We start from the raw sequence: 16,115 nt of genomic DNA, 5'->3' as shown, positions 1-16,115 counted from the left end.
TGTAGGTAATTGTCCCATAAGTAATGTAAGTAGTTGAACTGTAAAAAAAAAAAAAAATTTAAATTAAATAAAAAAAAAATAATAATTCGTACACCCATCTCCTGTAAAAAGCTCAAGATCCATTCAGCGCATGTACATGTAGAAAGTCCTGGTTCCTAAACAAATGTTTATGCACTTAAATTCCGTAAAAATATAAAACATAAAAAATTAAAGGAAGAGATTTTGCTAGGTGAACCAACCCCTTTGTAGGTCAGGTCTTACACCCATCTCCTGTACAAAGCTCAAGATCCATTCAACGCATGTACATGTAGACAGTCCTGGTTCTTAAACAAATTTTTATGCACTGAGATTTACAGTTGAAAATTGCATAGAAAAAACAACCAAAAAACTTGACGGTACGACCAGTCTTTTCTTCACAGATCAAGAAGCTCAGGAAGAGATATTGCTGGGTGGACCAACCCCTTTGTAGGTCAGGTCTTACACCCATCTCCTGTACAAAGCTCAAGATCCATTCAGAGCAGGCAGACAGTCCTAGTTCCTAAATAACATTTGATGCACTGAGATTTACTGTTGAAAATTGCAGGAAAAAAAAACTTGACGGTAGGACCCGTCTTTGCTTCACAGATCAAGAAGCTCAGAAAGAGATTTTGCTGGGTGGACCAACCCCTTTGTAGGTCAGGTCTTACACCCATCTCCTGTACAAAGCTCAAGATCCATTCAATGCATGTACATGTAGACAGTCCTGGTTCTTAAACAATTTTTTATACATTGAGATCTACAGTTGAAAATTGCATAGAAAAAAAACAAACAAAAAACTTGAAGGTAGGACCAGTCTTTGCTTCACAGATCAAGAAGCTCAGGAAGAGATTTTGTTGGGTGGACCAACCCCTTTGTAGGTCAGGTCTTACACCCATCTCCTGTACAAAGCTCAAGATCCATTCAGCGCAGGCAGACAGTCCTTGTTGCTAAATAAAATCTTATGCACTGAGATTTACTGTTGAAAATTGCAGGAAAAAAAAATTTGACGATAGGACCAGACTTTGCTTCAGAGATCAAGAGACTCAGAAAGAGATTTTGGTGGGTGGACCAATCCCTTTGTAGGTCAGGTCTTACACCCATCTCCTGTACAAAGCTCAAGATCCATTCAGTGCATGTACATGTAGACAGTCCTGGTTCTTAAACAAATTTTTATGGACTGAGATCTACAGTTGAAAACTGCATAGAAAAAAACAAACAAAAAACTTGAAGGTAGGACCAGTCTTTGCTTCACAGATCAAGAAGCTCAGGAAGAGATTTTGTTGGGTGGACCAACCCCTTTGTAGGTCGGGTCTTACACCCATCTCCTGTACAAAGCTCAAGATCCATTCAGTGCAGGCAGACAGTTCTTGTTCCTAAATAAAATTTGATGCACTGAGATTTACTGTTGAAAATTGCAGGAAAAAAAAAACTTGACGGTAGGACCAGTCTTTACTTCACAGATCAAGAGGCTCAGGAAGAGATTTTGTTGGGTGAACTAACCTCTTTGTAGGTCAGGTCTTACACCCATCTCCTGTACAAAGCTCAAGATCCATTCAACGCATGTACATGTAGACAGTCCTGGTTCTTAAACAAATTTTCATGCACTGAGATCTACAGTTGAAAATTGCATGGAAAAAAACAAACAAAAAAAAACCTGAAGGTACAACCAGTCTTTGCTTCACAGATCAAGAAGCTCAGAAAGAGATTTTGTTGGGTGGACCAACCCCTTTGTAGGTCAGGTCTTACACCCATCTCCTGTACAAAGCTCAAGATCCATTCAATGCATGTACATGTAGACAGTCCTGGTTCTTAAACAAATTTTTATACATTGAGATCTACAGTTGAAAATTGCATAGAAAAAAAAACAAACAAAACACTTGAAGGTAGGACCAGTATTTGCTTCACAGATCAAGAAGCTCAGGAAGAGATTTTGTTGGGTGGACCAACCCCTTTGTAGGTCAGGTCTTACACCCATCTCCTGTACAAAGCTCAAGATCCATTCAATGCATGTACATGTAGACAGTCCTGGTTCTTAAACAAATTTTTATACATTGAGATCTACAGTTGAAAATTGCATAGAAAAAAACAAACAAAAAGCTTGAAGGTAGGACCAGTCTTTGCTTCACAGATCAAGAAGCTCAGGAAGCTGGGTGGACCAAGACCTTTGTAGGTCAGGTATTCCAACAATCTCCTGTACAAAGCTCAAGATCTATCCACCACATGTACAAGTAGACAGTCCTGGCTCTTAAACAATTTTTTATGCACTGAGATTTACTGTTGAAAATTGCAGTAAAAAAAAAACACTTGAAGGTAGGACCAGTCTTTGCTTCACAGATCAAGAAGCTCAGGAAGAGAGTTTGTTGGATGGACCAACCTTTTTGTAGGTCAGGTCTTGCACCCATATCCTGTACACTCATTACATACTAAGTGAAAGAGGGACTACTCTCATTCTTACATCACCCAGGATAGTTTTGCAAGTTTGACTCGGCTTTCTCAAAAGATGAGCATTATATTTTCAGAAATAAATAATACTTAACTGAGCTACCGGTAATAGAATGGAAAAGTATATGTGATTTACTTGGCTTTTCCTCATTTCTGTTCTCTCATTTTCCTTTCTTCAAACATTAGTTGCCATGGGGTAAAACTTCCAATGTAGCAGCTTCACGACCTTAGAACAAGCAATAAACTTAATGAAGAAACTGCAGCTGTGTATAGTACATTTAATCCTTAAAAAGTTTTAAACTTTTTTGTACTTACTTCTCAGGTTTCCAATGACTGAGACATTCCAGATTGAACACCCTTCATCTCCAACTCTGAAGTTATGTAAAATGCACAGAAAAAAACGTTCACCAAAAATATTTCCAGAATCAAGTGTCCAGTATTAAACAGCAGAATAGATGAAAAACATATTTACTTACAGTGTTAACAACACTCTTGGAATGACTTTCAAAATGAAACAAAGTTAGATGAAGGTGAATGAAGGTGAACAAAGTTTGATGAAAGCAAATGAAGGTGAATGAGGACGTGAAGGAGAATGAAAGTGGATATAGTTAGATAAAGGGAAATAAAGGTGAACAATGTTAGATTTAGGAGAATGAGGTTAGACGAGGGAGAATGAAGGTGGATGAAGTTAGATCAAGGCAAATAAAAGTGAATGAAGACAGATGAAGGAGAATGAAAGTGGATATGTAATATATCAAAGACAAAAGACCGTTTATGACCACATTTCCAAACACCAAGAAGAGAGTTGAAAATACGACGCGCAGCAGAGTATTTTTGATGAACTTTGAGATGTTTGGAAACGTGGTCAAACACTGTCTTGAGTGTTTGATATACCTTCTCAACTGAAAGTAACACTAGGGAGAAAACAGTAAAATAAAATCGTTAAAATCTATGCCAATTAAGATCAGATATCCAAACACTGTCATGGTTATGATTTCCTTTGTTTAAACTTAATGAATTGTTAATGAGTTTGAGAAAGTTAGATCAAGGCACAAAGGTGGTTAAAGTTAGATGAAGGCAATAATATTATAAAGGTGGGTGAAATTAAATAACTGCAAATAAAGGTGAACGAAGTTAGATGAGGGCAAATAAAGGTGAATGAAGTTAGATGAAGGCAAATAAAGGTGAATGAAAATAGATGAAGGGAAATAAAGGTGAGTGAAGTTAGATGAAGGCAACTGAAGATGAGTGAAGTTAGATGAAGGCTAATGAAGATGACCAAAGTTAGATGGAGGAGAATTAAGGTGAGTGAAGTAAGATGAATGGGAATGAAGATGATTATGATTATGGTGTTTATAAGTAGAGCTGGTTGCTGATGAGAGTAATAATAGGACTTGTATGGTGCAAATTCAACATAGGTCTTCCAATAAGCCTCACAAAATTATCGAAATTAATAAAATAGAATAGGTAAATAAATAAATAAACATGTCAAATAAATAAATAACATAACATAACATAACATAACATAAAAATCGAAATCTAACAAGAAGAAAATTAACTGTTTATGTCCCAGAGGCACAAAAAACAAAACCTCTTGGAAGATGAATGATACAAAACCCACACGTGAAGTATATAAACTGCTTAGATGTATAAAGTTGTGGTACCACAACCCTGACGTTACTAATCGAGTCATTCGGTAGTCGAACTCAATTGAACTCAATCGAAATAAATTGAACGATTGGGTTCGATTAGTTCAATAATCAAACAAAATTAAATCCAAAAATTTGTGTGAGAGAGTTAAATTGCGTTCAATTTCCAAACTAATCAAACCCAATCGAACTTTATCGAACACAATAGAAAAATCTTAAATTCACCCTGACACAACCAGATAATTGAACAGTCTGTCTAAGAAAGAATTACAAATGAATAATTAACTAGTAATATTTTTATTGATGTATTGTATAGATTGTTGGCATGGAAAATACATTGAAAGAATAAACTGTCTGTAAAATTGCAAAGAAAATCCCGAAACGTAAAGTTCAATGGACAATAGAAAATTAATCTTACTTCACTGTAGTCTTATTTCATGTTACGATTTGTTTTTATCAACCTACAGAGTCCCAAGTCGTCTGTGTCATCATCTTCATATCCACAGAGGTGCTTAGTAAAAACAATATAATGATCAATATCTTTAGCAAGCGATGCCGTCTAGAATCAAATAAATAACTTGAAAATGACATTCTGTTTTAAGGACACTGTTGAGCAACTGCTCTGAACCATCTGCTAAGTCCTTTCCCAGTCTGTCTGCTTTGATCGATGTTCCCTGTTCGGTGACTTCCTGTGTTATGGTTGCTTGCAATCAGGGCTCGACACTGACTTTTCAACTTACTAGCCTAGTGGCTAGTGACAACTTAGATGTTACTTTCCAAAAAAAAATTTTACTAGCCAAGTGTTGATGTTGGCTAGGTCCATTAACAGCAGAATTACTAGCAAGACTTGAAAGCACAATGCAAGCGACTCTGTTTAATACATATTGTTGACAATTACATTGTACTTAAACCAGTTCCAATAATAAAACAACAAGATATGTTATATTTGGACGTTTCAGACTTACGCCTTCTTCCTGAGCAGGTTGTTTCTTTTCAGAACTCTCATTTTTTGGCTTTTTCTTTTCTACTGCTGGTAAAAAAACCTCTTCTTTCCATTTATGGAATTTTAAGAAAAACAAAACAATGCAATTTTGCATCTGAAACCTCTTGACCAGTTGACATATAGTCAGCACATCTTGTGTCACGCTTGATTAGTAACGTTAAATACTAGGGCAAACCAATTTATCACCGAATTACACCAGTTTTAATTTTGTTTCACTGCCTCATGTTTTCCTCACATCAAATCTCTCAGGCCAACAGATCACGGAGAAAAATACAGCAATTTTCCCGAAAAGACATTCAGGACTCTGTTTTTCTTTGAGACTTCCTTGGAAAAATATCGAGACCCCAAGACATCATTGTAAGAACTGTTGAGATTTCTTCAGTCTCTTCACAGACAGGAGCTGTAGAATTCTAACTGTTTCAAAAGTAGCGTTAGCAAAACTCGACTGCTAATAAATGTCAAAGGAAATAAGTCTTTCTCATGTAATTACATGTATTTCTGCAGTGGTATAAGTTTTATCAGTATGGAAACAATGACAAATCACCTATGTGTTGTTACGCTAAATGAAATGTTATCCCTTTACATTTTGGCATGATTTTGCACATGATTTTATCAGGATGCTCACGTTTTGTTCTACTAATTTTGTAACAAAAAAAGAAGATTGATGTGTGCTTTCAGAAAATGTTGTCTTGTTTGTCAGTATTTCTTCTAATATAATAACATGCTCATTTTTTGTACCCCTTCAAGTGCCACACAGTGAAAAGTAAACATGATACATCCACAATGAAATTCTGACCTTGTTTCCGAGTAAAGTGTTAGTGTTTGACTTCCTCGAGGAAGACAGAAACTAGTTCGGCCAATTTCATTTTGTTTACTAGCCAAAGTGGCTAGTGGCTAGTGGAAGTCAAAAACATACTAGTCAAAACTAAATTTCTACTAGTCTGTGGCTAGTTGGCTACCGTTAGTGTCGAACCCTGTGCAATTATTATTCGCATACAACATACCCCCATTTCCAGCCGAATGTAATAGACCGTGAATTTTAGGACCGTTGTTTTTCAGTCAGTATCCATCCTCAAATTGAACCTAATTGATCCCAATCATACTAATCAAATTTGATCGAGCCCAATCGCACTCACTCAAACGTTCGATTGCGTTTGATTAGTCAAATTTTTTTGTGAGAACTCGATTGTGTTTGATTACCAAACTCAATCGAACCCAATCGCGTGATTGTGCTCGATTAAGTTCGAATGAGTTCGATTTGGTTCGATTAATTCGGGCACAACAAAACACAACATTAGGTATTATTAGCCTTTTTGACATAACTTGTTATTTCGCACAAAAGGACATGATCACAGAGAATTGTCTCAAAAGATCTTTCAAGGAGTTGGAATTTTTATTTTGGTACTCTTAAAACTCAAACAAAGAATACTCTTCGATTTTTCTGTTCAAAACACCACGCACGTGCCAGATGTAAGAATTTGAATTTCCCGCGAGTACAAAGACCAAGTAAATACTTACCTGGGAAATAAATAGCAAAACGGAAAAAAAAAACAAAACAAAACAAAACAAAAATGTTTCGAAAACAGTAGTTTTAATGATTATCCTTACCTCTGGTAGGAGTCCGGCAATAGCTGGGAATTGTCAGATCGATGTTGTCGGTGAGCGGCCGGTGTTTAAAACTTTTAGTGTTTTGCAGCCGTTGCAGCTATTTTCCTTTCACGTAATCCAAAAACACGAAGTTAAAAACATTTCAAAATTCCAGTTGTGGTGTTTGCGGAACAAACAGAGACTGGATTTGACAACACAACGTTTTAATCCGCCATTCTAGATGGTCTCTTCTATTCAAGCACATGGTCACTTCCAAATAAGGAAATACCATATATGGACATACACTACATCCCTCCCTAACTTAATAAAGAGCTCCACAAAGTCTAATAAAAAAAACATATGAACTAATCTTGGCTCTTTCAGTTCAATGTCTCAAAACAAATGAATAAAATGTCGATAATTGATACACGATAAACAGTCTTTAGAGTTCAGTCACTTTTGGCAAATAAGGGACCGTTCATTTTTTATGAGGGAGGGGGGGCTGGTGGGATTTGGGAAGCACCATTTAAAAATCGCATGACCCCCCCTCAGCTTACCAATTTTTTCACATGGCCCCCCCTTATAGCGGTCATTTTTTGGGATGACCCCCCCCAAAAAAAATTGAACAAACAATATTTAGATTTCAACTTTTTTAATATTTCTCTATTATCCCCCTACTTCACGTTATTGTGCTCACTATGAAGACAATATTTACAATCCCTATACTACAGAGAGCTGTTGTTTAAAAAACAAATCAAAAGAAAGAGAAGTCAATTTCGGATCTCCTAGTTATGGCTCGCCCTAAGCGTGTGGCATTTGGCCTCTCATTGGTATCTTCCTCATCTGAATTGATGAATGCAAGAATGACATCACTTGAGTCATCTTCTCCCCCAGAGTCAATGGCATCACTGTCATACTCATCATTGTCACTTTCATCCGTTTCACTGTTGTCAGCACTTACCCTGTTGTCATTTTGTGTCAATGTCCTGGCATTTCTCAGTGTTGGTTGGCCAGCTCTGAGAGGACTCTTCTGCCGCAAGCATGAATGTCTTACAATTGCCTTTACTTTCTCACTCTTGCTGCTTTTCAAATGCTGCTTCAGCCCGTGGTGGTTCAAGTACTTGTTTTGTTCTGGAACACGTTGCTTTTTAAGCTTGGTTAGATCTTCGCACAACTCAGTCCAAGGATAATCCTCATATGATTTATCTTTTGCGTCCCTACTTAACTTTGCCTTTTCTTCTGCTCTCCTTTTCCTTTTAAATTCCAGCACTTCAAGATGCTGAAGATAATCCACCACAAACTTTGATTTGACAATAAACTTATCTGCAAATAGAGCAACGCTCTCTGGGTCAGATAAAACCAGCTTGCCACCTCCATGCTCTTTCTTCGCTTGGACCCTTGGCTGCCAGTCATCTGGATCACGCCCTTCTTTTGGGGTCTTCTGGTAGGAGAGGTAGTGGTATTCCGGTAGGCAGGAATGGTCAGGAACTGGTTTAGGATATCTTTCTATGGGTGATCCAGTCCATTCACAACAAAAAGAACAAATTTCTCCTACCTTTTCTTGACAGGACAACTTTAGAAACTCCCTGTAGTTCTCCCCCTCCTCATAGTGCTCATTCATAAACTTCTCAATCTTACGGAAGTAACAGTGGCCTGGAACAGAGTCTTTCCTTGCTCCTGCATTGTGCTACTGAACCAAGTACGAAGTGTTGTGAAAAAACTGGAAATCTGTTGATGTGTTGTGTGAAACACATTGTTACATTTAATTTACAGATGTCTTTATTTGGAAGGTTTTTACCTCTACTTTAGTGATAGGCATGTATAAATGTTGCCCTATCCAGGTAAAACAAAAGCTATGAGTGTTCTCAAATCTTGCAAATAGTGGATTACTTTTTATAAATTTTAGCATACTTGTTGTGGTTTAAATTTATCTATGGTTTAAAATTTCTTAATTTTCAAGGTAAAATGGGGTTGACTAGCCTACACGACTTTTACGGTTCGTGACATTTGTACATTTACCGTTCTCTGTTCGGTCACTCGACCTTTCTTGTCGCTTCACTCGTGTTCATGAAGGGCACTTCATGTTGCGTAATAAGGAGGAATTTTAGTGGAGTTGAGCCGTTAGATCGTGCTATGGCAAATTTTTATAGGTCATAGGTCTGCATGGTTTCCGCTGTTATCTGCATGTCGACTCGTTGAGTTTGACACCTCTGTAATTTGCCATGTGTTTATGCATTGTTGAGGCTCATTTCTATTGCAAGATATGCTTTTAAATCTCCATGAATTTGCTTTTGAGGGACAAAATATGAAATTTACCGTGAACATGTTGCTTACTTGCATTCTATATTGTGACGCCGGGCCCGGCTGTGATTAGAACTGTTTGCAAGCACAGTAGGTAGATCCTTATCACGGATATCATATTTGTTCTCCTACGATTTCCTTCGGAGACGCCGTAGCTTTACTTTGAGAAAGCTATACGTTTGTCTAGAGACATTCCTATGTTTCTTGCAGCTATCTGATCGAGCTTGTGTTTCTTTTGCTCGATGTATAGGTTTATTCCTCCTTTTTATTTCCTCCTCTTTTGCAAACCCCGTCTTTAAAATGGGGTTGATGCTGTACGTTGAGTGCGTATTTTTGCTTTAAGTTCCTTGACGTTAGTTGAGTGCTGCTATGTCTTGCACGATGTAGAACGGAGCACGTCCATAATAATCATGAAAGAGGCTCATTCCAAAATGCGCAATAATGGCGAAAGCGACGAGTCGTTTAAGAAAAGCTTTACAGCTGAACGATCCAGGCAGTTTGACATCTTACAAGCAAAAGAAGCAATCTTTCTAAGTGCGGATGACTGTTCAGAAAGGGCGAGTGAGTTTTCCATGCCAGGGTACCAGTTGAAGCCCAGTGATGGAAGAAAACTGAACTTCTCCATCAAAGAACACAGAGCAATGGTGGAAAAGTTGAATGCCACGATTCCACACTCTTTCAGTCCAATGGGCTTGCTTTAAAGCAGGGCGAAGAATTTGCCCATAGTTTTAATGTAAAACAGATCAAATTTATAGAGGCTAAGTTGACGAAGGTCACGCAGGACATGGAAGCACTAGAAAATAAGAAGAGCAATTATAACAGCATATTCAAGGGCATACTCAAACAGCACATCAACAAAAGGAGAAGGAAAAAAGAAAACCGCAGGAAGTCAAATGAGAGAAAGAGGAAGCGGACTGAAAACAACGTCCAACGAGTTTATGGAATCTGTGTTGGAAACCCGCTAGGAAATGATCTTCCACAATGCCTTGTGTACCCTCCTAGAACGGCCGTCCCGGAAGAGTGTATTGAAGTTGAGGATGTTGCCACGTCGTTATTTAGAAGAGATGGGCCATACATCGCACAGCTCTTGGAAGGGAATTATTTTACCAATGCTGCAAGAAGCAGAATCACCACCAACCTTGAGCAGGAAGTCAGAGATTATGTTTACACCTTCATGTACCCTGAAGAGTACACTCTGACGGGAAGCATTGCTGCTTCTTGGAGCATTGGTGAAAGAGACTCCCATTGCAGCACAAGCGGCGATGAAGAACTCGACGACAGCGAAGATGAAGATGAGTGCCAGTGAAAGTTGCATTCGAAAATAACAGTGTTAAATACTTCTTTTCAGTAGCTACAAATGCTTTTTGTCGCCAAACGTTTTTTTAAAGCAAATGGAAAGTTTGTAATAAATTTGTATCCTGCCTTCTATGTTTATTCTATAGCAATTTTTTTTGATATTCAAACATCATGCCATTTTAAAGTTTTACTAAAATATTTCACATGACCCCCCCTTTTTCCCTTATTTTTTTGGGATGGCCCCCCCTCGAAAGCCATTTTTTTTCGCATGGCCCCCCCCCCCCAAATCCCACCAGCTCCCCCTACCTTATAAAAAATGAACGGTCCCTAAAGTCCTTCATCCACTTAGGGCTCTCTCTTTTTCTGACTGGACGACTATCTGGCTTTTCTGGAACTGCAGAAGGTACAGTTTGTCTTTGGGAATCCGGCTGAATTCCATCCATCGAATCTTGCTCGAAACTAGCTCCTTCTTTGGGTGTGTCAGTTGTTTTTTGACGGAGCCGGGGGTTCAGTTCCTGAAGCACCTGGGTCTACAAACTTCTTCATGTGACCAGTATTCCTCATTTTACTTTGGCCAGAAGAATTCTCAATGATAACTGCATTTCCATTCTTCTCTACTACTCGATACGGCTCGAGCTCAAATGTTGGTGACAACTTGTTCTCGCGGTTCTGACGTAGCAGGATCATGTCGCCCTCTGCAATGTCACTTGTTGTGGCATGTCTCTTTGAGTCAGCATACTCTTTCTCTCTTAGCTTCCTGCGAGCATACCTTTCTCTGAGAAGAATTTGCCACTCTGCTTCAGTAGCCTGATCACGAGAAGGTTTAACCTGTGGCAACTTATCTCTTAACTTTCTGCCCATAAGGAGCTCAGCTGGAGATAGTGAAGTGACTGTATGGGGAGTGCTGCGATACTGGAAAAGAAAGTCTTGTACTTCTCTCTTCCAATCTTTGCCTTGTAGTTGTGCTATTCGGATTGCCTTCAGGAGGGTTTTGTTGAGCCTCTCTACTTCGCCATCACTTTGAGGCCAATACGGGATGCCCTTCTTGTGATCAATCGATAAGTACTCGAGGAATCCTTCAAATTCTCGTGAAGCAAACGGTGGACCATTATCACTTCTGAGGGTTTCAGGCAAACCATGAGTGCGAAACATGCTCTCCATGCATTTGATCACATTTCCTGCATCTGTCTTGGTCAGAAAAGCTATTTCTGGCCACTTAGAATAATAGTCAACTACAACGAGCAAGTGTCCCTTCTTTGGAATCTCTAGTAAGTCCACAGCAATTTCACTCCATGGGCCTTGAGGCAGTGGTGTTGACCTTATTGGTTCTGGCTTTGGTCTGGGTCCAACCAGCTGGCATGGGTAGCAGGCTCGGATTAACTTTTCAACTTGTTTGTCAAGGTCTGGCCACCATACTTTCTCTCTTAATCGAGATTTCGTTCGCACCATCCCTTGGTGACCCTCATGAGCCAGTTGAATGGTCCGGTTCCACAACTTTTCTGGAATGACAACTTTGTTTCCTCTCATAACCAGCTGTCCCATTATCCAGAGTTCATTTCTAACAGCTTTGTAGGTTGTTCCTTGGAGTTTCGACCAATCACCAGAAGTTATGGCATGGCGAACCAGTTGCAGGGTAGGGTCTCGCTCTGATTCTCTCTCAACTTGGCGGGGTGCTAATGCTGCAGGTATGGCATCAGCAACTATGCTGCGTGCATATTCTTCTGTCTGCTTGATGGCTGCATCAGGAGTACTATCTACTGGCAATCTGCTCAATGCGTCAGCGGCGTTTTCTCTGCCAGGGATGTGTCTGATGCTAAACTTGAACTGCTGCATGTATAACAACCATCTTTCAATTCTGGCTGAAGGTGGTTTTGAATGTGGACCAAACACAGTGACCAGCGGCTTATGGTCAGTGCAAATTTCGAACTCATTTCCATGGATGTACAGGAAGAACTTCTCACAGCCCCACTTCACCGCCAGTGCCTCCCTCTCAAACTGAGAATATCTGCTCTCGGGTGGAGTTAGTTTTCGGCTAGCATAGTGTACAGGTCTGTACAGGCCATCAGCTTGCTTTTGTTCCAAGACAGCTCCGATACCTACTGGTGAGGCGTCTGTGGTGACACGGGTCTCCGCTCCTTGTTTGAAGAATGCCATGACTGGTGCCTGCGTCAGCTGCATTTTGACTGCTTGGAAAGCCTTCTCTTCAGCAGTGCCCCATTTCCATTTGGCATGTGATTTGGTTAGATCCCACAGAGGGCTGGCAATGATCGCAAAGCTTGGAATGAACCTTGAACAATATTGTGCCAAACCAAGGAAGCTTGGCAGCTCTGACTGGTCCTTTGGTCTTGGTGCTTGCACAATGGCTTCAACTTTGTCACCAGATACTTGTAATCCCTCGTCAGTTAACACGTTACCAAGGTACTCCATGCTATTCACGCCGATCTGGCACTTTTCATAATTCAGTGTTAAGCCACTCTCTTCTAATTTCTTCATGACTTGATTCAACCTTTCGTCATGTTCTTCTTCAGAAGCGCCAACTACACGGATATCATCATGAATATTGTGAGCGCCAGGGCAATCTTTGAGTATCTGCCAGATGATGTGTTGGAACTTCTCAGTGGCCATATTGACACCAAATATCAGACGTTTGTAGCGGTAAAGACCATTAGGTCCTGCAAAAGTGGTAATGTCTCTTGACTCTGGAGCAAGTTCTACTTGGTGAAATGCCATGTTCAAATCTAACTTGGAGAACACTTTTGCCCCTGAAATTTCTTGCAGTGTCTCTTCAATGGTAGGCACAGGGTGTTTTTCTCTTAATATCGCTCGATTGGCTTGTCTCATGTCTAAACATATGCGGACATCACCATTTGGCTTTTCGACACTAACAAGGGGGTTAATCCAACTTGTTGGACCGTTCACTTTCTCTATCACATCAAGCTTCTCAAGTTCCTCTAGTTTGTCAACAACCTTTTGTTTCCTGCTGAACGGAATTCTTCGCATAGCTTGAGCAACTGGGGTGACACTTTCATCTACATGCAGTTTTAATTGGAAATTTCTCAATTTTCCAAGACCAGTAAACACTTGAGGGTACTTTGCCTTAAGGGCAGCCTTCTTATCAGTAACATCTTTGAGTTGACAAGCGTTCACAGAAACACCCACTTTCAAGACACCTAATTCTTCAGAAGAGCTCCTGCCCAGCAATGTGTCTGCGGAGCCTGGCATTACGAAGAACTCAGCTTTCAACTGTTCAACGACGTTTGTGTATTAGGTACACTAATGTTCAACATGCATTTTCCTCTAAGCTTTAACGGCTGCTGAGATGCATAAGCATAAACTTTCCTGTCAGTCTCTAACAACTCTAGCGTTCCATTGGACACTTTATCAAACACTTGCTCAGACATTAAGTTGCAGGTAGCACCTGAGTCTATGATGACATTGACAGGTTCACTTTCAATCATAAGAGGTAAAGTGTTTGACTCACCATCTGAGGTGCTAAAGACATAGAATCCATCATCTTTACTGACTTCGCTTCCTTCCACGTCATCTTGGTCAGGCTGGTCGCCTATGGTTCGTACGCCTTCTCGTTTTCTTCCAGATTTGCCTCTTCCTTTGCCATGTTTATCCTGTTTCGTGTGACAACAGACCTCCATGTGCCCACGTTTTCCACATTTGCTGCAAGTATGGTTACGAGAAACTTTACAATCTTTCGCCATGTGACCTGTCTTATCGCATCTCCAACATTTGCCTTGCCATGGCTGCTTGCTCTTCGCTCCTTTATCGCCCTTACTTCGGTCTTCCCAGGTACGATTCACAGTTTCTTCGCTTACGAGAACCAAGGCATCCTTATGGTGATAGGTGCTCACGATTTCCAGAAGTCTGGTCAGACTAAGGTTTTCTTCGCGGTAGAATTTGCCCTTCAGTTCCTTATTCGTGATATGCGAAATCACAATATCTCTCACCTGGTTATCTTCTTCTTCACCATAGTCACAGTGTTCCGCTAAACTTTTCAAACGCGTAACGAAGTTGTTGATCTTTTCGCCCGGATTCGGCTGGCTGGCAAGCAGTTTTTGTCTCGCTAGAGGTACGTTCTTCTTCACTTTGAAATGGTCCGAGAGACACTTCATCGCTTTATCGAACTCTTTGTTGTCTCCTCGCACTTCAGCTGAATACGTTTTGAAAATTTCACGGACTCCAGGTCCTGCGAGATGTAGAAGTAGAGCTCGCTTTTGCACTTTGTCTTCAACCCCCGAAGCTGCCACAAATAGTTCGAACTCAGCTTTCCACTTGTCCCAGCGTTGAGCCAGTGTGGCTGGTTCCCCAATGCAGTCGAAGGGAGATATGCACGGTAATCCACTTAATGTGACCGCCATCCTCGTCGCCAAAATGTGGTGTTTGCGGAACAAACAGAGACTGGATTTGACAACACAACGTTTTAATCCGCCATTCTAGATGGTCTCTTCTATTCAAGCACATGGTCACTTCCAAATAAGGAAATACCATATATGGACATACACTACACCAGTGACATCATGCACATGGCGTTTTTGTCTTAAACATTTGGCAGTTTGCCGTCAAAATATGTTCGTGTATATTAAACATCCCCTTCCAGCGCCATGTTGGATTCCCTTTCGTTCCCAGTTTCTTTTCATCAAGGAAAGGAACACATCACGGAATCTACGCGGGATTCACGCGGGATCACGCTGTATTTCTCGTCAGGCCGCGTGTTCTGCTTTTCATCGAGTGTAACCATGGCCGGTTACAAACAAGATTTTGACTGATAGGGATTTTTGACAGTCACTCGTGCTCCCTTATACTTGTTAGCTAATTTGACCGCAATCTCTGGTAATTTGAATGATTTCAGTGTAGTAAGTCGAATTTGTTGCAACTCATCGAGTTTCGGTTCTGTTTCATAGTCGTCGTATTGCTCCAGATATACTGCCCAATGTAGGGCCAAATCCCTGTTTGTATCCAAAGGATGTGTATATGGCCAGGAGCCATAATCGGGGACGGAGACCGTAAGTCTTCGGATCCGCGCGAACCTATGATAGGGGACAATTTTTCTATTTTTAGAACAAATTGCGCCATCCTGACGTCATATATCCGCGCGGATGCACGCACATGTCGGGGGCTCTCGCGTGGATGTTGTCACGTTGGGTGATCAAATGGTGAGAGTTGAGAGATTATCTTGCGTATTTTTCACAGCCATGGCAGGGAATAAGACAGGAAATACGAACCAGAGCGCTTATATGTAGTTTTATGCTCTGAACTAACGGAAAAGGTGCGTTTTTCCAGGGTCGAAAACAAGACTTCAATCTCGCGCCGGGAATGAATAATAAGATCTGCTCGCGCTAGTTGTAAGCTTACGCGTATGTTTTTGCGTTTGTTCTCACTTAAGAATATAGCAAGAAAACTCTCTACTCTGGTATCGAGTTAATTTGTGAGTTTCTCAGACAATGGTTAATCATAACCAAAGCCTGTTTTGATGGTTTTTTATTGTTTCTGCTTGTTTGGTGAGCTTGCAAAAGTTTTCGAAAGGAAAGTCTGACGCGTACAATTAGCTCATTTGCATAGTGCAGCTCGTGCACTTTCAAGTCCGACTCTTCTTGACAGAGATTTCTTTCGTTATCTTTTGTGCTGAGATGCTTCAACAAATTTCACGAACGCAAAAAAGGCTACTAACATCGTGTGTTTCTTCAACATAAGCATAGTGAAGTTTTACACTGCGAAAATGAAAATAGACAAGGAGTTTTGATAACTCGATCAACAAAATCGAAATCGTCATTCGAAGTTGATTAAAGAAAGCGTCATCGTAACTTTGC

The 16,115-nt window shown here is 40.2% G+C and overlaps 1 protein-coding gene across 1 annotated transcript in view; it reads left to right on the top strand.

Annotated features, from left to right (window-relative positions):
• LOC145498840 (major facilitator superfamily domain-containing protein 12-like) overlaps window positions 1-7,247 on the top strand; it is a 78,555-nt gene extending 71,308 nt beyond the window's left edge. The window contains exon 11 of the transcript XR_014050910.1: window positions 7,171-7,247. The gene's annotated coding sequence lies outside the window, so the exon portion shown is untranslated. The remainder of the gene's footprint in view (window positions 1-7,170) is intronic.
• Window positions 7,248-16,115: the final 8,868 nt, after the last annotated feature.

The sequence above is a fragment of the Orbicella franksi genome, chromosome 1 (genome assembly GCF_964199315.1).
Source record: "Orbicella franksi chromosome 1, jaOrbFran1.1, whole genome shotgun sequence".
Classification (NCBI taxonomy): Eukaryota; Metazoa; Cnidaria; class Anthozoa; order Scleractinia; family Merulinidae; genus Orbicella; species Orbicella franksi.
Note: the sequence above shows the minus strand (reverse complement) of the source record. Positions and strands in the feature narration are given on the sequence as shown.